The sequence below is a fragment of the Phyllobates terribilis genome, unplaced genomic scaffold (genome assembly GCF_046119375.1).
Source record: "Phyllobates terribilis strain yellow unplaced genomic scaffold, ASM4611937v1 Scaffold_7459__1_contigs__length_37548, whole genome shotgun sequence".
Taxonomy (NCBI): domain Eukaryota; kingdom Metazoa; phylum Chordata; class Amphibia; order Anura; family Dendrobatidae; genus Phyllobates; species Phyllobates terribilis.
Genome location: NW_027370200.1, coordinates 12,484 through 36,511, shown reverse-complemented (window position 1 = coordinate 36,511; position 24,028 = coordinate 12,484). Strand labels below are relative to the sequence as shown.

Below are 24,028 nucleotides of genomic sequence, written 5' to 3'. Positions count from 1 at the left end.
TTGTAGGGCCTCAACCACCCTTTTATCTAACTCACCTTCAAACTCCTTTCTAACTTCAGCTCTGATCGATTCGATTAGATCTGAAGAAGCTTCACTAGAACATCTTCTTTGTCTTGGACCGAAAGCAACTCTATAACCCACAGTTCCACCTATTCCCTTGACACGACCACGATGATCCTTTTTCCCAATGGCTTTGGTGAGGGCATCCTCATCATCCTCAAACATAAGGTTTCCTTTTTCTTCCTCTTCGTTATACTCCTCCTATGATGCCAATTAAAAAAGTATAAATTAGTTCATATTTACAAGTAAATTTAAGTACATATTCATTGCAAAGCACTACTTACAATTTTTCTTGCAATTTCTACGGCATCCTTATCATTCGGGCTAACTTCCCACTTTCCATCCGCGGTTCGAACTTGATGAGCCAAAACCCATTCCTTTGATCTGTATTTTCTAGCTCTAGGAACCGATGAGTTCACTGAGGAGCTACTTGACAGAAATATGGTGGTAGACATCCCAAGGCATCTTGTTTGTAGGATACTTGGACGGTTTGAACGTCTTATTTATCCATCGAGCTACCAACTTGCTCTTAAAATCTCTAAAGCGTTTTGCCACACATGAATGGAAATATTTTTCCCTTGATTTAGCCACATCATCAATGATGTGGGACATAAGCTGTGAATTTGTACAATAAGTTAATGATAGTTAATACAGTATATATTGAAGGTTTAATTTAAAAAGACATTATACCTTGGTCTCCTCCCAAAACCCTCGCCTCGTCTGCTCATCTATCTTTCGGTATTCTTTCTCGTTAATATTTATTCTTTGAGCACAACTCCCAAATTGATTTCCGTATTGTTTTGACTATTGACCATCTGGGACATTAAACGCATTATACTCAAGGTGCATAGGCTGTTTTACTTGAACACTTTTTGACGGACCATGCCCTTTATGAATCTGTGTAATTGCGCTAACACCTTATGATTCGGGATCACCTTGAATAGGACAAATAGCATTTTCTCTTTCATCAGCCATCCCACGCAAGAATTCCTGCAACAAAGTAAAAAAATCTAATTAGATCATGATTTCATGAGTAGATATAAAAAAACAGGCTAATGGTTAGTATATGATTCCACCTCATCTTATTCATTCGTGATTTGTAACCCATATTCCCTCCCTATGATCTGTACGGATATGATTAGTATAATCTATATCTTCCTCCTCGGGTAATGGTTGAACAACAATTGATAACAAGGGTGTATCGTCATACTCGTCATACTCATCTTCATCCACAACATCATCAATACCAAGAATATGTCTTTTACCTTGGGCAACTGCACGCCATCTAGGATCAACATTGTCTACCACATAAAAAATCTGCTTAGCTTGTGATGCTAGAATGAATGGCTCGTCACTATCACTTAATCGGTCAAAGTTTACCGATGTCAAACCCGGATAAATTTCATCTTGCTTCACCCCGTTAGGGTTGTTGACCCACTTGCACCGGAAAACAGGGATTGTAAAATTGTTATAATCAAGCTCCCAAATTTCTTCGATTACACCATAATATGATTGTGTCGCATCAACCGGTCTTTTGTCCTTAGCGCTCGCATAGACCCTAGATGATGTAATAACCTTCACTCCACTATTCTGCACCACACTCTTTTCATCCTGCCTTCTAGTGTAGAATGTGAACCCATTGATATAATATCCTTCGTAAGACCGAACACATAGTCGAGGACCCCGAGAGAACCACTTGACCGTATCAGAAACGCCATGTTCTTTCCTAAGTTCCTCAGCTACTTCCTTCTTAAACCAATCAACAAATGTCCGATTATGTTCCCGCATCAAAGCTCTTTCATTCAATTTCGGATTCTTGTGCTGCAATTCAGTGTAATGCTTTTCTATGTAAGGATTCACCTCTGTAAGATGCTGCAACACACAAAGATGTGCCTTACTCTTCCTTTCAGATGGAGGAGATATTACTTTTTTACCAATTACTCCCTCTCCTTCAAGCCTCCCTGTATGACGAGATTTTGGAAGACCTATTGGATGAAGCCTTGACAAAAACTCAGCTGCGTATTGAGATATCTCTTCATGAAGGACTCCACGAATGATACTACCCTCTGGATTCGCCCGATTCTTTACTTTGTCCTTTAAACTGCCAAAAAATCTCTCAAAAGGATACATCCATCTTAAATATACCGGACCACATAACTTGATTTATTGAACCAAATGAACAATCAAGTGCACCATTATATCAAAGAAAGACGGCGGAAAGTACATTTCAAATCGACACAAAGTTTCAACAATATCAACGTGGAGAGCATCCAATTTTTCCGGATCAATAACCTTAGCACATATCGAACTGAAAAAGATGCACAGCTTTGTTATAACATGTCTCACGTGTTTCGGCAATATCCCACGAAGTGCATCGGTAAGAAAACATTAAGCAATACATGACAATCATGAGATTTCATACCAATCAACCGAAGGTCCGAAAGAGAAACTAGACGTTTTACATTTGACGAATACCCCGATGGAACCTTAATGCCATGTAAGCACTCACAAAACACCTTTTTCTCCTTTCTTGACATTGTGTAACAAGCCGGAGGCAGAAAAGTCCTTTTACCATCCGGTTTTACTACCGGCCACAAATCTGGTCGAATATTCCTCTCCTTCATATCAAAACGAACATTCTGATTGTCTTTCGTCTTTCCGGGTATATTTAGCAAAGTCCCAATTATGGCATCACAAACATTCTTTTCAATGTGCATCACATCGAGACAATGCCTAACCGACAAATCTTTCCAATAAGGTAGATCTCATAGTATATACACTTTCTTCCATAAAACACCCTTTTTAGATTTGGACTTGAAGCACTTGCCATATTTAGTGTCAACATTTTTAATCCGTTCATAAACCTGTGATCCTGTCAAAGGTGTACGAGCTACTCCTTCCTCGGTGTACCCATTGAACTCCTTCTTGTTTTTACGGTAAGGGTGATATCGACTAAGGAACTTCCGGTAATCTAGATACACATTTTTCCTGTAATTTCTCAAGTAGGCGGGTTTCATATCCTCTTCACATACAGGGCATGCTTGTTCTCCTTTGGTTTTGTACCCAGACAAGTTTCCATATGCCGGAAAATCAGTTATGGTACAAAAAACCATAGCTCGCAAGGTAAAGTTTGAGTTGGTGTATGCATCGAACATTGGGACACCTTCATTCCACAATAATTTCAAATCATCAACAAGTGGAGCAAGATACACATCTATGTCATTCCCAGGTTGCTTAGGCCCGGAGATGAGGAGTGATAACATGATATACTTGAGCTTCATACACAACCATGGAGGAAGATTATAAATCGCTAGAAGAATCGACCAGGTGCTATGTTGGCTGCTTAGCGTACCATACGGACTCACACCATCTGTACATAACGCAAGTCTCAGATTCCTAACCTCATCACCAAATTCAGAATATTTCTTATCAATATTTCTCCATTGAGGAGAATCAGCAGGATGTCTAAGTTGTCCATCTTTCTTTCTCCCTTCTGCATGCCATCTCAGATTTTTGGCTTCCTTCTTTATCGAAAACAAACGCTGAAACCTAGGTATTATTGGAAGATACCACATAACTTTAGCTGTTGGGCCCCTCTTAGCCGAATTTACCCCTTTACGCTTGTAACGAGATGCACCGCACTTTGGACACTCATCAGATTTTTCATGTTCATTTCTGTAAAGCATACAATCATTTGGGCAAGCATCTATCTTGACTACATCTAAGCCTAAGGGACACATCAATTTTCTGGCGTAATAAGTAGAGATAGGCATCTCATTGCCTTCTGGTAAAAATTCACCTAACCATTCCAATAAGGTGTTGAAACTTCCATCAGTCCAACCAGAAGCACATTTCAAGTTGTAAAGTATTGAGACAGCCTCTAACTTGCTAAATTTTGTACACCTAGGATACAAGTGAGTCTCTGTAGCCTTTGATACCTGTTCGAACATTTGAGGTTGTTCGTTCAAGTGATCTCTCACCCCATCCATCATCCCATTTATTTCATCATCTTCTTGGTCATCATCCATCTCATTATTCTCAGCAATATCATCATCACTATCATCAGTGTCTACCCGAACATCAAACTCATTGACACTAGAACTTGGACGATCAGGTATTTTCTCACCATGCCAAAACCAAACATGATAATCTTCTTTGAAACCACGACGAAATAAATGATCCTCAATCTCATCAATATCATCTAACCGCCTTATATTCTTACAATCACGGCAAGGATAATAGATTTTTTCTGCTTTCGTACTACGTTGGTGTGATAAAGCACATCTAATAAACTCCTCAACCCCACTCAAGTATTGTGTTGTAGTATGGTCACCGTACATCCAAGGACGACTCATTTCTAGTAATAATTGCAAGAAGAGGAAGATTTAATATCATTTCTAATAACTATCCCGCCAAGGGCCTAAATTATTAATTCTATCCCGCCAAGGGCCTAATTTAATAGATAATAATACGCAACTAAGCAAGAAAAAATACAAACTCAACTATCCCGCCAAGGGCCTAAATTATGAAATCTATCCCGCCAAGGGCTTAAGAAATTAGGGTAGAAGTATTAACTTGATTCAATATCGATCCTTCAAGACAACGCCTCAATAAACTCCTTCAATGCACAAGCTATAACCACAAAAAATAGTATATGAATTAGGTGTATACTTTTCATATTGTCATTGGGGCATTTCATCAAACACCTTCAAGGCACAAGCTATAAACACAAAAAATACACAAATTCGGGATAGATTTAAACATTTAAATGCACAAATTGTTAGTATTAGTTGTTTAGATTTGACTAGGATGAAAGATAGTATATGAATTAGGGGTATATTTTTCATATTTTCATAGAGGCATTTCATCAAACACCTTGAATGCACAAACTATAAACACAAAAAAATGCACAAATTGGGGATATAATGCGGGTCTGTTGGAGGGCGAACGGAGATGGGTACTTACCGGTGAAAATGAGAACGCACGCGGGTCTGTTGGAAACGAAACGAGAACAAAGAACCGCGGGTCTGTTGGAGACGAAACGAGAACGAAGACCAAGGGCGAACGCGGGTGTAGTGTTGGAGGGCGAACGCGGGGCTGTTGGAGGGGAGGGCGAACGCGCGGAGACGAAGACGAACGGAGAGGAGGGCGAACGAAGAAGATGAAGTGATGAAAATGGCGGAATAGCGGAACATGCGGAGACGAAGACGAACGGAATTAATGAAGTGAAGAAGACGAAGTGGAACGCGGGTGTAGTTTTGGAGGGCGAACGCGGTGCAATTAAAACAATTAGTTGAGGCGGGCGTATAAAGGCCCGCCTCAACAAGTATTAAACGAGGCGGGCTCTTGTCGGCCCGCCTCAAAAAGTATTAAAAGAGGCGGGCATGTAAGCCCGCCTCTAATACTCAGCGCGCCTCACGCTCGGAAGAGCAGGGTTTGTTGAGGCGGGCCTTTATACGCCTGCCTCAACAAGAGGTAAAAGAGGCGGGCTTTTAAGCCCGCCTCTAATACTCAGCGCGCCTCACGCCTCGGAAGAGCAGGGTTTGTTGAGGCGGGCCTTTATACGCCCGCCTCAACAAGAGGTAAAAGAGGCGGGCCGTGTAGCGCCCACCTCAAAAGGGGTTAAAAGAGGCGGGCATTTTAGCCCGCCTCTAATACTCAGCAGGGATCGAAAAAAAATCTATTGAGGCGGGCTTTCTTGGCCCGCCTCAATAAGTGATTATAGAGGCGGGCTCTTCTTGGCCCGCCTCTATAAAATCTTCCGGAAATAATTTTTCGGATACTTTTTGAGGCGTATAATATTATGTACGCCTCAATAAGTTTTTTTTTGAGGCATTTTTATTTAGGTCCGCCTCTAAAAGGGAGCCTCAACAAGTGTTTTTTCTACTAGTGAAAACTAGCCCCATAGAATAAGGTTAGTTATGTTTGTCATCTATCATAAAGAAAGTGTTGGATCATGTAGTCGTAGATTTTACAAGGAGAAGAACAATTTTTCCTTGAGAATTATGTAGCGGGATTAACGAAGACTTAAAAGATGAAAGTGTTGGTTAGAGTGGAAAACTCAAGACAATTATATTGAGTAAAACCACTACCTTCTAGTTCTTAACGAGGCAGATTTAGGACAATACTCTTTTTTTATTACTTGTTTGTTACAAACAGAGAACTCGGATTACAAACCTCAATCACTCCTCTCACTCATACCCAAAATCAACCCTTACACATTAAAGTTCACACTTTTCTAAAGCCTATGGATATCTCAGCAACCCACACATGCAAGTTCCTAATCAACTTGAACTTATTAACTCAATCAGTGGTTAAACCCCTAGTTCTGAAAAGATATTATTTACTTAGTTAAATTAATAATATATTATAAGATCTTATTATTAATTTAACTAAGTAAAATATCTTAGTTAAATGAACCTGGCCGATACCGTTATATCAAATCAACACGCTAACTTTCTAACTAAGAAAAGATATCGATGCGTTCCTTTTCAAAGATCCTCTAACAGATTCATTCAGATCCTCTAAGATATGCTTAACTGATTTGCTTCACAAATCTTCTTGATTGACTTGCTTCGTTTATTAAACCCGTCCATCATTCCAGTCCTTTCTTCCCTTCTCTGGTATGATTTCCTTATATAGTATCTTCCCTCGGATAGCAGGTTTCCATAAATTGAAACTTTCCATAAATAGAAACAATGATGTCCTGCAATGCTTCACTCAAGGAAGCTTCCTTAGATGAATGTTTGTTACCATCAAAACACAAGGAACTCTAATAAATTTCCCCTTTTGATAGTTGACAAACACCCTTACCTTTTTATACTTAGAACCAAGTTTTATATAGAGAAAAAACTAAAAAAGTCACACAAGGCAAGAAACGTTCCCCCTTAGATAGATAATTCCTAGATACCTAGCATTTCATTCCCCCTCAAAAGTTAACTCTCTATGATTTTATCCCTTTTGCATCATTAAAAAGCAACATATGAAGCATTATAAGAGAGCAGATTAAGCATAGCATTCGAGCAAACAGTTCACAAAATATTCAAAAGTGCCAAAAGTAGACAAGCAGTAAAACAGGACAATCTACATGGAACACACAAGAAAGTTCCCAAAACATCATCACCAGAAAACTGCAGCAGTTCATCAAAGAAGTTCAAAGAGAAGTAGGGATTAGTAAGGGAAGGAAGCAAGAAGTGTGGGTCAGATTATCGACTGGGAAGCATTAGTCGAAGTCTGTAACTTTGTTAGAGGATGAATGGGATCTTGCATTCTTCTTTTCATCCTTGAACAAGGCCTCGTCCTCATGCATACCCAAAAACCTTCATGTTGAGCCTTCTCACTTGTTTTGTTAGGCAGGCGACCAGTTCGCATAGCTTCTCAAGTCGGGCAACGTCTTCATATAGTCGATTTTGTACTTCATCTTGATCCTTTGATGGCTTCCTTTTTGTCATCTTTCCTTTCCCCTTACCACAAGTCTTAGGGATCCTTCCTCATCCATCATCGCCCAAGTGAAACAACATTTTCTTCGAGGTGGCTTCTCGCAGACTCTTCGAGTACACGCAGTCATTTTTCTCGCCCTTGTACACCTCATGATACTCCAAAAAAAATTGATCACAGAAGGAAAAGTAAGACCATGCGTTTTAGTACCTCTTACGTGCGCCATATGGCGCATTAGAATCGTGGAGAGACGTACCATTTCTTTGCAGAGAAACTTGTCCATTAATAGGACATCTTGAATGAGAAATTGACTATTTTTCTGTCCATGGGGGATCATTTTTGAAAGAATGTCAACATTCATGGAAACATCCCTAGACAGTAAGGCCTTTTGATCCTCAGAAACACGATGATCAATGTTAACATTTGTTCCCTTGGGCCACACCCCTTTAGCATACATCTCAAATTCATCACGTGGAACACCTAGAATTACACTTAGCTCTCTACTTGTAAAAACAAGAGAAGTCTTCCCAACACAGTATGTATCAATCATACCAGCAACATTGATCTCAATAGAAAAGGATGAATAAAACTCACGAATATGATAGGCAATGACAATTACCTTTTCTTTGAAGATTTTCCCTTAAAAACATGTCCAGTGTGCATGAATATACTGAGCCCCAAATCAAATAAAACTGCTAGAATAGGCAATCACAACTTCCAAAGCTCCCCCTCCTTATTCAAGAGATAATAATGACTGATTGTAGAAATCTGCACAATTCTGACATGCGCCCCCTCTTTCAAAAATTTCAAAAGCCCCGACATTTCTACTTCCCGCATTAATAATTTGATAATAAACGTGTGTAATGGTTTGGGTATCAGTACCAAAGGTGGTTTCTCAAAGAGAACATTACACACAAAAACAATAATATTTTAATGAATTGTGTTTTATCATTATAACAGAATGAGTCTGGTTGATGTACAAAACACAGTCTCATAAGAATATTCTGTTATAAGAGGCCAGGAAAGGTTGTAGATCTCCTCCATCATTTGGGCTTGTAATGTGGGATAAAAAATCATCAGGAGGAATCTTTTGGGCTAGAAAAAATACATTTACGAATTCGCAACCAAATCATTCAAAGAGACAATCAAGCATGATCAGGGAAAGCACAAACATATAGTAGATATGTAAGGAACTAGTTCATATTAATGAAGGGTAAGGAATGCACAGCTTTTAAAGAGCAACCATATAATAAGTAAATGTGCTAATTTTAACAATCATCACAGACATTTGTAGAGAGAAAACAATTAGTTGAGAGAAATCATACCACGCTCCATTTGTACCTTCTCTAAAGGGTCCCTATTCAATATCCTAGTGAAGATGTTTGCCATTTGATCATCTGTGCGACACAATTATATTGTAACAATCCCTTTTTCAACACAATCTCGAAGAAAGTGATGTCTAATCTCAATATGCTTGGTTGTTGAGAGTTGCACAAGATTCTTGGATATGTTTATAGAACTTGTGTTATCACAAAGTATTGGAACAGAATCGACAAGAATACCAAAATCACTTAGTTGTTCTTTTAACCATAATAGTTGAGAGCAATAGGGAGCGAAAGCCACCTACTTTGTCTCAGCTGTGGAGAGGGGAATTGAATTTTGTTTCTTTGATTCCCAGGAAACAAGACATGGCCCAAGGAATTGAGCCATTTCGGAGGTAGACTTCCTATCCACTTTGTTCCATGCAAAGTCAACATGTGTACCCAATTAGTTTTAGATCTCCTCCTCGTGGATACCATAGACATAGATCATTCATTCCTCGAAGATTTATGAGGATTCTCTTCGCCGCCTTAATGTGTGACTCTTTTGAATTTTCTTGAAACTTGGCACAAAAACACACACTATACATAACATCATGCATATGGCCTACCCACCGCTAGATATAATAAAGAGTATATCCTTCCCTTGTATAGTGTTTGGTGAATGTCCTTCTCATGATCGTCCTTCCCTAAGGAATCATTAGAAGAAATGGGGGTGGAGAAGTGTTTTGCATCATTCATACTGAACTTCTTTATACACTCCTAGATATATTTTTGTTAATGTACTTTGGTACCCTCTTCCGTTTAAACCACCTGTAATCCAAGAAAGAATTTCAACTCACCTAACATACTCATTTCGAATTCTCCTTCCATGAGCTTTGTGAATCTGTTGACCAGTGCCTCATTTGTGGACCCAAAGAAGATATCATCCACGTATACTTGCACAACCAGAGTGTGCTTTACTTTCCTTAGAAGAAAGAGAGTTTTATCTATTTCCCATATACATACCCATGAGAGAGAAGGAACTGAGAAAGTCTCTCATACCAGGTTCGAGGAGCATGCTTAAGACCATAAAGTGCCTTGTCTAGGATGAATACATGGTTTGGATTAGAAGGGTGTTCAAACCCTGGAATCTGTCCGACGTACACTTCCTTATGGACATGATGTGACCTTGCTAGGAGAAAGGTCTCAGGTTCCCAGAATTGGATCGAACGTATCTGTAGTGGGGAGAAACGGATCCTTGGATAGGAGTCTATGTTGATGGAGATATCAAGACGATGGCGACGCAGAAGCAATTACGGAAGTGAAGGGAAATTAGTGTGAATCAGCTGTGGGTTTGATGATGGTGGTATGGTTGTGTGATTAATGGAAAAGAGAAGGTTCGGAAGCGAATTAGATGTGGGAAGTAGTCTCGACCTAGATCTAGTGATGTTAATGGTAGAAACGCAAGGGAATACTCTCAACCAAGGATTCAAGGTGACGATGAAGAAGACATTCAATTGGAGTTCTCTCAACAACAAAGCCTGTAAAAATTTACTGTAATTTTAAATGAAATACAAGCATGCTATATATAAATAACTCTTTCCCAAAACCCTAATGGGTTTGGACCTTATTCTAACTAATGGACCAGCCACACTAGGATATAGAATGACCTCCTAAACTCCTAAAAATGCATAAAATAATAATAGATATTATCCTATAAAAATACTATAGAATGTCATGAACTAAAAATAATGATAAATATGAAATATGAATCATTATAAATAGTCTGAGATAGAATGTGATAGGGCAGGGTCATATCATCCTCCCCCACTTGATGTGAAGCGTCCCTGCTTCACCCTTTTCGATGGAAGGCGTTGAAGGCATAACCGAGTCATCTCCATAGAATGTTGTCGGTGGTGGATCGTCAAAGTTGTCTGATGAAGGTGAAGAAGAAGCGGAATCAGATTAAGGTGGGGAGGATGGTGTAGAAGTTATGACCAACGAATGTGTAGAAAAATAAGTTGTGTCTCTCGCCCCAACATCCATATCTCAACCCATGATGTCAATATGTGTCAGAAAACCACATGGGAGGGCTATGCGAGTCAGGTGGATGGTGAAATGAACAACGCTTCTGTCTATGTCGCTGGATATCCTCATATGCTACGCGGTGTTCCAGTATTGTACGTAACCAACCCTACAAGTCACGTCAATGATCGTCCATGTTGTATGCTTGCTCAGTTGCGTGGTGCTCGACATATCATGATCTTTGAGCTCGTCTATACTGGTCATCACGTACATGTTCCTGTAAAAAAGATGCAACCAAAAAATTGAGTGCATGTGCTATATCAGTTGATGAAGTATAATCCCTGTCAATAACTCCTATCTTTGATGGACCAGTGACAAGGTCTAAGTTGAAGGAGATTAAATGAAAGATCAACACATTTATTTCATATATTTTTAGCAAGAAGAAGACAAGTCTAAAGACGAGACAATGATTCTAGTGATGAATGTTGCATATGTCTAGTTTATCGCTTTTATAGACTTAGATTGCTTTGCCAATGCTTGGACACGACTTTGAGATGTTATTTAGTTTTCTAATTAGTTTATTTCAGTTTATAAAGGGATGTCATACGAAAAATTACAGCCATACCCTTGCAGCATAGTTTCTAGATTAGTAGTTTCCCAATTTAGCAGTTTTTAAGTGATTTGATTATAATTCTTTTGAGAATTTCGGCCTCCCCATTTAAAAGGTTGAGTTCTCCATTAATGAAATCATATTAGCTTTTTTTCAAGCATAAAGAATGCCCCCAAGATAGTACATTGATCTCAAACACAAAATACTTCCCGTGAGAGTATCGGTTCGCATTCAGGCACTAGTTGTGTCGTTTGTGTCAGTTCCTCATATGATTGGTGAATTTGGCCATCCAAGACAAACTATTCATGATTCTAGTTCATCAATGATTCTAGGTTGTTTGGAGTTATAGAGGAAAAAGGTTTGTAAGACGTGCGACAAGGGTCTAGCGTTCCCGTTCAATTAGGGGGTTCTTGTCGTCGTTCTTCCCGGTTTTGGTTTGATTTCTATCCTTCAGTTCACCATTCATTTGTTTTTCTTCCTCCATCCATTGTTCTAATTGATTGTCTTTTATTTTTTAGTAGATTCGTATCTTTGATCTTCTTCGAAGCGGCAATCCGTGTATCATTAGTAGTGCGGAAAACAGGAGAGAATCAAGGACTAGAGGCCTTCCTTGTAAATATGGCATCACTGGTTGTTTGCATGACAAAATGGTGCAATGTGATGGGCGGTAGTCCGTTGTCAGGTCGTGACCCAGATGGTCAGAACAGCAGGCAGCATCAACAAGTTATAATAGTGATAGGAGGGTGGAAGGAGCAATGGCAGAAACTACCTCCTGCACGTCTCATGTAGATGTGTGTGTGGATGAATCAACTCTGTTGTCGACGCTAAGGACGCATCTGGTGACCAAGGCATAATACATGATGTTTGTTTCCTGGTCGCTTGGCTTGATCACCTCCTCTGTCAGCTCTGCGGGTGCCTTCGGGATGGTCTCCTCCTCATCTGAAAGGCTCTCTTAATCTACAGTGTGGGCAGAGTAGAGTACAAGCTTATGATTTGTGCAATCCTTATGATAGTGTCCTCGTCCTCCATAGTTGTAACACTCTAGATATAGAGAACGATCTATATGGTGTGTCCCATAAGAAGGAGCGGGCGCGGTCTTAGCGTCTTAGAAGACGCAACACTTGTACGATCCTTTCTAGACACACAAGTAGTAGAATGGACAGGGTTAGAGGTATACCTTGGTGGGGAAGAAGATGAAGACTGTCAAGGTTGTTGTCGACATAACTGTGCCTGAAGATAGAGCTTTTGCGCAGTCTGTACAACGTTGTTGAGGTCTAGGATTGGTAAAACGTCAATCTGATCTATATAAGGATGTGACAAATCTGAAACAAATGGGTACAAAGAGTAGAAGGAGTAAAACTTACACCGACCTTTAAGTGCATGTCCTCTAGGCGAGCAAAGAACTCCTATGGCAAATCTCTCCCCAGAGTAGCAAGTGGGTGGCCTGCTTCATATCATGCAATATGACGTCGGTACATACTTGCTGGTCATGAGCGTGACTAGCTGTTTCCACTCTGTCACTGGTGACCACCCCATGTGTGCCTACTATTGAACCAGTCGGTTCCACCAGGTGCGTGCTACTCCTTGAAAGTGAAAGGTGACTATCTCGATCTTCTCATGCTCGTCATAATGACAGTAATGAAGAACATGACTGGTACTCTTCAACCAATCAATGAAAGTAGAAGGGTCATAAGTACCAAGGAAGGGTCCGATCTTTTCCTTGATCTCGCATCTTCATCTAGGAGATGGTGGTGTATATCTCTGTTGTCCAGCAGCTGGAGCATAGTAATTCTGATATGGAAGCCACTGCTTCTAAGGACCAACTAGTGCTTGTTGTTGTCGTTGCTACGCTCGTGGAGGACCGACAATCAGCAGTTGATGTGGATAGCCTAGTCCAGCGTAGTATGCAGCGTGATTCAATGATTGTTGCGGAGGAGGAACCCAACCTATACGTCTGGGATGCTGCTCTAGTGGATCATATAGGGGCGGATGAAACCCTGCAAAAAAACTATACACACCTTCCTCCTTATCTTCTAGGTCAAACTCGTCAAACCCTTCATTTGAATCTGACTCAACAAGAGAAATTGTACTCTGGTGGTTAGGAAAATAATGGACATTGAAGGGTTCACAGTTTACCAGCTGTCTACATAGGCGAGTTATGGAAGTCTTCTTCTGTTTGTTGTAAGACGCTTGTAGAGTTGCGTGTCTGCGCTGGCATCTGGTGGCACTGTCATGTAACTGGTCATCCTCCTCTGACGATGAAGACTCGTCATCTCGCTCATCCTCACCCTAAGAGTTGTTTCCTGGAATTGTCAACTAGGATGACCGTGTGCGTACCTTATTTTGAGGTGTGTGGCTCTCTCTCTCTCTCTGTGTGTGTGTGATCTCGGCCTCTGCGTAGGCGGATCTACTATCTTAACACTCTTGTCCTTCTTCTACTTCTGGGATAAAATAATCTGTTCATCAGGCTGGTTCCGTGACAAAGATTGAAGCACTTTGCTAATCATGTAACTAATGGCTGCAAAGTTGGCTTCTAAATGTTCCTCCGAACGTGTTATGGCAGCATCATGTCGTTGTATAGCTGTGTCTGAACATTACTGATTGGCCGCTAAAGTCTGAAGTAAACTAGCCAACTGAACGATCCGACTTGTATCATGTCTGTCACTAGAGTTCACCATTATCTTGGAAAGACAATAGAAACGCCAAACGAAAGAGTAGTCGAACTACCAAACAATCACAACACCGAAAACAAGGCTGATATGGTCGTGCGGGCAGGAAGGTTAAGGATAAACACATAACAATCACAAAATGCAATGATAACTTAGCAAATAAATTATATATTTATATCACAGGAAAATAAGCCTAAATGTCAACAAGACACAAACACCCAAGACAATAAAGAGATAAGAAGATGGTAAATGAATCAATACGATTGGACAATGATTACCTTATTTTGGCTCTGTGCACCCTATGTCACTCAACATTTGCCACCTAAGTTTGGTTGTTCTCACAAAAATCTCATGCACTCTAATACCAGCACAGAAATATCAATTGTTGTCGCCCGGATATAACGGTGTGCATATAAATCAAACCGGTGTCTTCCTAGGCATTCCGGATATGCAGTTGTACACTAACAAAAGCGGATAACTCACGACAGTTTTCAGACGATAACTATATAAGCGAATATATAAATTGACCCCAAATAAGAAAAAAAATAGACTCAAAACTGAAATGTAAAGTTTAGAAACTCATTCAAAGCAAATCAAAACAAGTTCCAACTGGATGTTCGTGCAAGAACTGGGCTCGTGTGAGGAGTTCGCACTACAGCTGTTGTGGGCACGCTATGGAGCTATGCGCGTGTTGGCTTACGCGTGGCTTTGAGCTGGGAGATGCGCTGAATCTGGCTTGCGTGAGCAGCTGGCTTGTTTCCTTGTTTGTTGTACCTTGTTGCCCAAGAATTGCAAGATACACTTTCCTAATTACAAATTCTAGCTTTACTTCTTTGAATTTTATTTTCCGGGCAACTAAAAATCTGATATGCTTTTATACAAATGGTAGATCTCAGGCTTTTTTATTAATTCCAAAAGAACCCTAATTTTTCTATGATGGCCGAAATTCCTTCAAACTGGCCGCCAGTTGCTCTTCATGAAAATTTCCTCCTTTCTGCTTCAAACTGACTCAACAATCCTAACAAAACTACTCTAGACAACTACACACTCAATTGATTCAAGTTTGAAAGAAAGACATCGAAGAAGATGCAGATTAATAGCAAAAAGATCAAGTAAGCAATTCAACCTATAAGCACGCAATCTAGATCTAAAATTCAATTACCAAATTAGCAACACAGAGCAATTGTTGTGTGTAAGGGACAAGTTAAGACTCGAAGAATCAAAGTTATATTTTAAAAAACAAATCAGTCATTCAAATAAACGCAAGAAAAAATTTGGATTTTCTAGACACGAAAACAATATGGTGTGATAAGAAAGGAAGCGATTCGACTTACGATTTGAAAACTCTGATACCAATTGATGTGACCTTGCTAGGAGAAAGGTCTCATGTTCCCAGAATTGGAATTGAATGATCTTTAGTGGGTTGAAACGGATCCTTGGATAGGCGTCTGCGCTGATGGAGCTAGCAAGACGATGGCTATGCGGAAGCAATTACGAAAGTGAAGGGTAATTAGTGTGAATCAGCCGTGCGTTGATGATGGAAACGAGAAGGCTTGGAAGCAGATTAGATGTAGGTAGTAATCTCGACCTGGATCTAGCAATGTTAATGGTAAAAATGCAGGGGAGTAGTCTCAACCAAGGATTCAAGGTGACGATGAAGAAGACTTTCAATTGGAGTTCTCTGAACAACAAAGTTTGTAAAAATTCAACGTAATTGTAAATGAAATACAAGCAGGCTATATATAGTCAAACAACTCTTCCCAAAAACCCTAATGGGCTTGGGCCTTATTCTAACTAATGGGTCAGTCGCTCTAGGATATAGAATGACCTCCTAAACTCCAAAAAATGCAAAAAATAATAATAGATGATATCGTATAAAATACTATAATAATGTAATAAACTAAAAATAATGATAAATATGAAATATGAACTATTATAACTAGTACGAGATAGAATATGATACGACAGGGTCACATCAGGACACCATTGAAGAAGGCGGTTTTGACGTCCATTTGCTGCAATATGAAACCATGAAAAGCAGAGTAAGTGATTAGTAGTATGATTGCTTCTAACTTGGCGATGGGAGTGAAGGTCTCTTCCTAAATAATTCCCTCTTGTTGATTGTAGCCCTTTACTACCAGTCTAGCGTTGTTTCTTATCACATGTCCCTTGTCATCAAACTTATTCATAAAGACCAATGTTCTGCCAATGTCCGTTTGATTTGCTAGTGTAGGAACCAGTCGCCATACCTTACTCATGTCACATTGATGGAGTTGTTCTTTCATCACCTTCACCCATTCAAGATCCTATGGAGCTTCATCTACAGTCTTGGGTTCTACCAGAAATACGAAGGTAGTGAAGGCATTGGAGTTTTGCTCAAGGATGCGTACCTCCTTACTTACCATAGGATATGGATATGTGCCTTCTTTTTGTACAAATGCAACATAGAATTCATATCCATTCATCCATGATGGAGGTACACGAGCTCGAGGCCAAGGGAATCGTCTATGTTGGCATGATCTTGCTAAGAGGGACCGGCTTCGTTTAGTGAACCTTGAAGGGAAGATTCCCCTACATCTACATGTGAAGCCTGAGATTGAGAACTTTGATCTGATTCGTCGACAGTGAGTGTGAGGACATTAGATTAATTTGCATTATTCAGGGAAGGCTCATATCCATCCCTTGGCAGTTGATCCGTAGTTTCCAAGATAGGAAAGGTTTCTTCGTCCAAGAGTGGAGGAGTGCTGGGATTGCAAAGTTCATTTCCTTCCATATTGTGTTCTTCAAATCTCACATGAACACTTTTTTCAACTTTCCTTGTTATTTGATTGAATATGTTGTATGCACTACTCTGTGAGGAGTACCCCCACAAAGATTCTCATATCTCTTCTTGCATCAAACTTACCCAAATATTCCTTCTCATTAATGTGAGCATAACATCTTCAACCAAAGACATGTAAGTGACTTTCATTGGGTTTTCGGCCCTTCAGTAGTTTGTAGGAACTTTTCTCAAGCAGGGGCCTCAATAATGCTCTGTTTTAGAATGTAACATGAGGCATGCAATACTTCTCCCTAGAAGTTCATTTGGAAGTCCACCAGTGATTAGTAATTTTCTATTCATATCCTCCATTGTCTTGTTCTTACTTTTTACCACACAGTTTTGTTGAGGAGTCCTTGGTGCCGAGAATTTATGATCTATGCCACTACTCCTGCATAGGGAAAGGAATTGAGAGATGTCAAATTCTATTCCATGATTAATACGGATGGCTTTCAGGAGACACTCCAGTTTGAGCTCTACACATTTCTTCTAGACAATGAACTCCGAGAATACATCCTCCTTTCAATAAAAGAATATGGTCCATGTGTACTTGGAGTAATCGCCAACTATAACAAACACATATGTTTTCCACCATGACTTGAAGTGCGCATGAGGACACACAAATCCATGTGGATGAGATCGAGAGGTTTAGAGGTGCTCACCTCATTCTTGGACTTAAAGGAAGTCCTTACTTGCTTACCTCTAGTGCATGCACTGAACACCTGATCATTTTGTTCTTCTACTTATGATAGACCTTTCATTAGGTCCTTTAAATGACGTTTGGATAGAAGTTTCAGGCTGGCATGGTCAAACCTCTTGTGTCGCAGATCATTATTCTTCTTTTAAGGAAGAGACACACACTTCCCCCTCAGGGATGAATGAGGGATATGCCCTATATACCTTTCTGTCACATAGACCTTTAAGCACTATTTTTCTTGTCTTAACATTTACAACAGATCAGTCCTTAATGGTGAAGACAACCTCATTTCCTCCTTAACATAGGTTGGCTACGCTGAGGAGAGAAAATTTGAGGTTGTTAACTATATTAATATTTTCAACAGCGACATGATTGTAGATGCTTACCTTACCTATACCTTTAACCTCTCATTTGCTCTTGTTTCCGTGTTGGTTTAAGCTAGAGTGTGAAACTAGATAGATTAATCATTCCGCTTGTTTTGATGATGATAAACATAAGTATTTGATGCTCATTGTGTGTGATAATATTTTCAAGAATAGCTCGAGGAGTTAGGAGAGTAGATTTGACACAAGCGGACTAGCTTAGTCCATGTGGATACTAGCTTTAGGCCTTGCAGGGAAAGTGAGTCTCACCAAGGTAGTGTTGAAGAAAATAAAGACCCAGGTGATGAGTTGTGAAGACGGAAGGACTAGCTAAAGAGAAGGGTCGATGCAAGCTAGTGGATCGCGCTTCAAAAGATCGAATGTACAAGTAATCAAGTGCCAAGAAGTGAGTCCTACCAAGAAATCCTGCACCAGTGCGTAGTGAATTTGGACGCGATGAAGGGAAGGCCAAGAAGTTAAGGATAGGGGATAAAGGAATTTCTACCTATGGATAGTGATGAACGGGGATCACCAAGCTAGACGAATGAAGGAAGCGCTGAGGGTGTGAAGAGGATTGCCAACGTGGACAAAATGGTTACTCAAGATAAGAAGCACAAAACGTCTGGGATCGTTGATGCGCTCCAGGGAAAGGATCGATCACAGTGATCAACAACGTGGACTTCTTCATTGCCATAGATTATAGATTTGCTTTACTTGGAGGATAAGTTTAGGAATGCTGCAAATATGTGAAATAGGTTATGTTAGGCACACAAGCTGAGTAGAGCAAAAGAGAGCTAAAGGGTTTAGGAGAGAGCTAAAGAGATGAGTGCTTAGGCAAACCTTGCTTGTTGAGAGGAGAAAGCAAGATTGAATTGGAAAGAGTGTTAGCTAGAGGAAAGCTACTCTGTGCCAAGGTCGTGTGGGTTAGAGTGTTGTCTAAATCACCTTGGGAGTGGAAAGAATTACTTGTTGTGTTGAGAGAGAGTGTTACAAAGTGTTGTAATTACTCTTGATTAATATAATCTATTAGTGGTGAGTTTTATCCCGAGCTTAATAGAAGTTTAGGGTTCTCACCTTGGAAAATCCTTGCATTTGAGACGAACATATCATCTAACAATCTTAATTTCATAGTATTGTAGCTAATCTCCCCTTTCGTAACTCTAACACACTAGCTTACTAGCTTGTTGTGTTTAACTTGGAGATTAGTCTAGCTTAAACGTGTTTTCAACTTCCTTATCTTTAAAATACCTAAGCAAGTTGATCGAGCTACTCTTTTATGAGAGCGAGTCGATTCAAGCTACTTGATAGATCCATATAACGTACGTTTCAAAACCTACAATTGGTATTTGAGCTTTGGTTGCTCGTATGCATTGATTGTCATATCTATTATCTCTCAGCTCGTCTTCTCATTTGAATCATGGAGAACAAGGAAATTGCTCTTGTTATAAGATTACATATGAAAATTCTCAAAGAACAAGGCGATTTTAAAACCGACGAACAACTGGCAACACTTTGCAACATAGCCAATGATGTTCTATATCCAGATTCAACGTCCAGCTCCATCTCTAACTCGGTGTGCTTCAATTGCCTATGTCACGGTCATATGACCAAGGATTGCACAAAGGCTAAGCCACTATCTAAGAAGGTCTTATGGGGAGATTCGGACGATGAGCCAAATTTCCAAGTAGCGAAAGATACTTGTCTAAGAGCCGCCGAAGACTCCGGAATAGACAAAGACATCGAGGTAAGCTCTCTCAACTCCTTCATAAGAAAACCCGTGTTGAGTTCTTGAGTGAGTTGATCTTGGATCATGAAGTTGTTTGCTCTAAGATTAAGTCTTAGCAAGAAGAACTTGATGATCTAAGAGAACAAATAGCTGAGTTAAATAAACAATTGTCTTCAAAGCCCGTTCTCCTCAACAATTTCTGTGAGCTTTGTAAAGGAAAGGGTTTAGCTTCTGTCCAAAGCACTAACTCAACTATCACGGACATGATTGGTGAAATTCTAACTAAGCTAGATAATCTAGTTGCGTTTGTGGAGGCTAAAAACATTAATCAAACAGTTTTCGTGAAAGCTAGACCAGGTTTAGGTTTCAACAATCATGACTCGTCCAACTCAGGTACTTCTATATCTAGCGAGCTACATGATAACATCATTAAGCTAGACAAGGAACTTCACTCTTGTAGAGCTGAAAACTCATACTTACAAAGCAAAGTGAATGTTCTAGAGAAGAGACCAGCTCAGGACAAACAATGGTTCCACGGAGAGAAAGCGCACAACATGTATATTAAACAAGCGCAATCTCCTCTGAACACTCAACCTTCTAGCCTTACACGATGAGAGACATTTCGTCCAGGAAAAGGCAAATATGGGTATATTAGATATAACCATTATTGCACTTTCTGTGGAAACAATGGTCACTCAAGGCATGATTGTGAGTATTTAAAAGCACTTGAGAAAAATCCCTACAAGTCTGTCTAAGACTAAATCTAAGGGTAAGCTGGATCAAGTGAGTCTTGAGAAAGACAAGCTTGACCAGAGCAAGTCATCTAAGACTCAGTATGTACGTACTAGGCTCTCAAAAGTCGAGCATGAACAAGCTAAATCACAGCGAGGAATGCCTTCCAAAGGTAAGCCTCACCAAGTGCTAGATCTAAACGATGACATCTATTATGAGCGAGTTCCTAGAACTGTGAAGATGAAAGTTCTACCTTCCCGTTCTGGAATAGCCAGCTCTAACGTTCCTACGAAGTCAATGCTTCGTTGGAAACAAAAAGATTGATCTTATCTTGAAGGTTGGAACGAAGAGTAGAAGGCACAGAGTCATATCTTAAGATACTCTCATTTCACAAATGAGAAGGAGTTTTCTATCTCCTTCAGGGCTGAAACGAAAAAATCAAGATATACTTCATCCAGATAAGCTTTAATCAAAGCGAATCTCATTCATGGAACAACTACATATATATTTTCAAGCGAGACTCAGATATGTTCAAGCGAGTCTTTGAGGACTTCAAGCAATTCTTTATTCAACTCGCTGAACTATACTTATACTTCCAGAAGAGCAAATGGCAACACCATATCTTTTCTAAGGCGCTTTGCTTTGATATCTTTCTATGCTTTGGGCTTCTGCTGGATTTTCTATCTTATCTTATTAGCTGAAGTAAGATATGCGCTGTAAGTTTCTCCCATTCTTTGACTATGAATTAATGCAGTTTAATTCTACTTTGGGAACTTTATTTGGATTGTGCTTCTTTCTTGCTTGCTATTCATGAATTATCTATTTCACAAGCCAGTCTAGCTAAGGTAGTATATTGCACTTAAGCTATTGATTATAGTCTTGGCAAATTGCATGCTCTTCTTATGTGCCACAAATAGAGGATGGTGATTGTCTTCCTAAGAATTGATCCATTCCTACATTGTCCATTGCCTAACATTAATGTAAAGCTTCCTTATTCCCATGATAAACTCCACAATAGGAAGTATTCATTTTTGTGTAAAAGCCAAATACCCTCTTATGCACATACGTTATATATTCATTATATGTTGAGTGTGAGTGTGTTATGTCCCTACTTGTGAAATGTGCATTTCCGGTTAATCTTTTACGTGCTTTAATGATACATTGGGTGCATATATACACTTGCTTTACACTCCTAGCATGATCAAGCTCTTGTGAAAGTATAGCTTCAGAGGCAGTCTGAGTCGCTTTTGGGGTTTGCTTAACTACGAAGGTTGCTTAACGAGGAAGGTAATCTATTTCGGCTTTGAAAAGTGAGGTCTATACAAGCAGCCCAGTGATCTAGCATAAATAGATTCAGTAAAGCTACGTGGCTCAATGATCCATAATAAATGGATTCAGAAAAGCCACACATAGACTACACAACACATCACACTAGCTACCATCGCATCTCTATTATAGCAGTTAAAACGAGTATTTTGTAGAGCCATATGTCACTCGGTAAAGTGCTTGTCAAAAAAGCATGTCTGCATGTAGCTGTTGAGATACAACTGTTAAAGATCTATTTGTTGAGAGTTAGCTGTTGAGAGATTACAACGATTTGATTTGATGGTGAAATCTTACAGATGAAGGAAGCGCTCCACTATATAAGCACGGGTATACATTCATTATTACATTTACTGTTTTCATTATCTCCCTCCTCTCTATTCTCATTATTATCACCACTCGCTACCATTCGATCTCTCTCGCTACTACTCTCTCTCACATCATAACCTCCTCAAAAAGCCCCAACCTCTTAAATCCCAAAACACAAAGCTCCTTAAGACTAAAATGGCTGACAAATCACCTCTCACATAGTGATTAGTGTGTGTAATCCGAGCTCTCTTTTGTAACGAAACACATTAATAAAGTATCGTTTGAAAATCCTTCTAGTGAAGAACTAGAAGGTAGTGGTTTCACTCAACATAGTTTTGTTGAGGTTTCCACTCTAATTCATTGTGTCTATAATACAAGTGCTTGATCTAGTTTCGCTGCAACGACTTCAGGGAAGCAACGTTCACTTCCCTGAAACATAATCAACGATACGATCCAACAGGCATGAAGATTGTTTCTTTTTTACCGAGTTCTGTTTCAAAAAATTAGCTAGGAATCTCCATCTTTGGTTGGATCTCTTGATATCATGTTTGGAAGACTTACTATCCATCTTATCAACATTAAGGTTTATGGAATTTCATTCGTTAAATGTGAAAGGATGCTTCAAGAATGGTAGATGAATTGAGTTGTTGGCTTTTATTAGGATTTCTAAGATTAATGTTAACTCGAATTCTCTAGATATCCTATCATATAAAAAAAACTAGATTCATGCTACAGTGCAAGTAAAGATAGGAACAAAAATTGGTCTAAAATCATTAGAGTTATCTAAATAACAAGTATTGTCGGAATGTGAATGAACTAGATTGAAGATGCCTCTGATAACTGAGCACACAAAAACAATAAGTGATCAGTATTCTTAACAATTTCCTCAAAAATAACAATTCTGGAATTTTATAGCTACCAACAAATCCTAAAATACAAAGATTTGTTTCCTAAGAGCTTTCAATATATTATTCTTCGACATTGTCACCGAATCTTCCTTGGAGAAATCTTCATCTTCTTCTTGGGTAGTGTTAATAAAGCTGAGATAACTTAACTATGTTCCTTAGTTTTGATGAGATCAAACTTAGACATTTTATTTGGAACTCAAAGTGTATGCAGAGTTCAAGGTAGCTTGAAGGTAGCTTGAAATGATTTGAAGGTCGCTTAAAGCTTTGGTGATAATTGAGTTCAGCGAGACCAGGCGAGCTGAAGTAATCAAGCTAAAAGGAGTCTATCTGGAAGGACGACTTAAAAGAAGGAAGAAAACGCTTTCTAAACAAGCGAAGCGCGCAGAAGGCTGGCAACTAAAGAGCACGTGTTAAATGCGTTCTTGAAAGGTGCAAGTGGCACAGAATGGTTGCAGCGCGCGTCAGAAACAATTAAGCGGGCTACATACGTGGCAAGACGGGATTGGGCAGAGCGGAGTTGCTCTAAACGGCCCAACAGACTCCTTCTTGTCAGCCAATAAGGATTTAGCACGTTTTGCAATTCTGTATTGGTTTTTAGCTAGCTTTAGTGTAATTCTATATATAGCTTAAGAGTAAGCTTGAGTATAGAATAATCTTGAATTGTAATTGAAAGTCTTTGAGAGTATTGCTTAAGTTTTGTGTGAGAAAAAAAGAGAGAGAATAGTATTTTTGTAAACACAATTCTTGAAGAAGTGAATACATCAAAGTGAAATTACACATAAATTTGTTCTTGTTCGATATACTGTATAGATTCTCTCTTCCGTCATTGCTACGAGTTTCAAGCTTCCTTAAGCACAACTCGTTGGAGAAGCTCACCGATCCTACAATTGGTATCAAAGCTTGGATCTTCGTTCAAGAACCCAGGTTTCTGCTTCGGTCTCTTTTGTTCTAAGTTTTTGCAACATCTCTGCCTCTCGATCTTTCCCTCTCAAGAATCAACACCATGCCTGGAGAATCCAACCAACACCTTATTGGGATTTCGCTCAACAAA

General features: G+C 39.5%; 1 pseudogene; it reads right to left on the bottom strand.

The window, feature by feature from the left end:
* Positions 1-1,146: 1,146 nt before the first annotated feature.
* LOC141251668 (uncharacterized) lies at positions 1,147-4,415 on the bottom strand (annotated as a pseudogene).
* Positions 4,416-24,028: the final 19,613 nt, after the last annotated feature.